The following is a 1,911-nucleotide window of genomic DNA, read 5'->3' as shown; positions in this document are numbered from 1 at the left end:
CAGGACAATCTGCCCATCTCAAGATCCTTAATTTAGTCACATCTGCAAAGTCTCTTTTACCATAACATTCACAGTTTCCGGGGATTAGGTCATGGACATCTTTGAGGGGGGCAATTATTCTGTCTACCACAGAATGTGATGTTTTTATTTTTAATTTTTGTTTATATATTTTGTATTTTTTTAAGTTTATTTATTCTGAGAGAGAGAGAGAAAGAGAGCATTCACATGAATTCCTGTGGGGGGGGGGCACAGAGAGAGAGAGAGAGACAGAGAGAGAGAGAGAGAAAATCCCAAGCAGGCTCCATACCATCAGCAAAGAACCCGACACTGGGCTCGTGTCATGAACCATGAGATCAGGCGCCCCTATATATTTTTGTATTTTTATATAATGTGGATGTATTACTTAAAATATATTAGTTAAAAGTAGAAAAATGTGGGGCGCCTGGGTGGCTCAGTCAGTCTGACCCTTGGTTTCAGCTCAGGTCATGATCTCACAATTCACGAGATCAAGTCACGCAAATGGCTCTGTGCTGATGGCACAGAGCCTGCTTGGGATTCTCTCTCTCTCTGCCCTCCCCCGCCCCCGCTTGTGTTCTCTCTGTCTCTGTCTGTCTGTCTCTCTCTCTCTCAAAATAAACTAAAAAAAAAGTAGAAAAATGTTATAGTTTGATATCAAATGACACGAAATGTGGTTATTTATAAACTTTTATCTGGCTCCATGTGAAGTTTGAGCTTCACATTCCGTTATCTTCTTACTTTGTATTTATACTAAATCGGAAAATTCAAATTCACAATTATACATCACCAGAAATGGCAGTAAGTGTTTGGTAACTGACCCACAAGTTTGGATCAGAGACTTGTGTATGTTGGATTGAGCAAGAATCCATAATTTGAGAAGTAATTTCTTCCATTGAGTGTTGCCTCCAGATGCTAAGTTGATGAAGAATCAAACTCAAATTCTGCCAGGGTGAATGTTTCACCTTAGGAGAGTGGGTCTCACTAGGGGCCGTACCACACAAGGGTCTACTTTGAAAACACGTGGGGCTCCTTTGGTTGTTGCAGTGACGGACACGAATCCCCTGGCTGGGATCTTCTGTTGGTTAGTTGGACAGAAGCCAAGAATGTCATATGTCATTCAGTGCATGTGACTTTCTTACAAGGATGAATTTTCCTACATCTTACATAATTTTCAAATGTCCCCCTAGACATTCGTGTATATGAAAAACTTATTTGTCATTATCTGAACCTAAACCTGATCTCATTTTACATGTAAACTCAACATACTTTTTTCTCTTTCTGAAATGTGTTTTTAAAAATATGGAAGGCTTTTACAAACCTGCATGTCATTCTAGTGCAGGGGCCATGCCTGTCTTCTCAAGTTTAGTATATTGCTGCTGAAGTGAGCATAACTCGAAGTATTTTTTGCATGGTTTTATACCCTGGAATTTTCCAGGAATGGAACTACTGTGTAAATTGAAAGGAGTGTCTGTTGTTTTGTTTGGAGCTTTACCAAGAATGGCTTAATGTTTTAGAAAATCACACCAGTCACATCAATGCCATTTATGGGCTGTGCTAGGTACCTTACATTTTCCCTTCCAGATTCACTCCACCCTCTCTACCTGCTCTGTGCCGTAGGAAGGGACCGTGTCAATAGGTTTCCTTGCCCTCCAGCTTCTGGGTAGGTTCACTCAATGGAAAGCACGGGCAGGAAATCTGGAAGGTGAAAGGAGAGTGAGGTGTGCCTCTTGTAATGACCATCAGAAAGTGAGTGTCATCTGATCCATGGAAACATAAAATTGGATGTGACAACAGTATTCCATTAGAAAATGGTAGCGCTAGGGGCGCCTGGGTGGCTCAGTCAGTTACGTGTCTGACTTGGGCTCAGGTCATGATCGCTCGGTTTGTGAGTTC

General features: G+C 41.4%; 1 pseudogene; it reads right to left on the bottom strand.

Moving 5' to 3' along the window:
• Nucleotides 1-1,311: 1,311 nt before the first annotated feature.
• Nucleotides 1,312-1,406, bottom strand: LOC145714760 (U6 spliceosomal RNA; annotated as a pseudogene).
• Nucleotides 1,407-1,911: the final 505 nt, after the last annotated feature.

This window comes from Panthera onca, chromosome X (assembly GCF_046562875.1).
Source record: "Panthera onca isolate mPanOnc1 chromosome X, mPanOnc1 haplotype 2, whole genome shotgun sequence".
Taxonomy (NCBI): Eukaryota; Metazoa; Chordata; class Mammalia; order Carnivora; family Felidae; genus Panthera; species Panthera onca.
The sequence above is the reverse complement of the archived record's forward strand: the minus strand, read 5'-3'. Positions and strand labels throughout refer to the sequence as shown.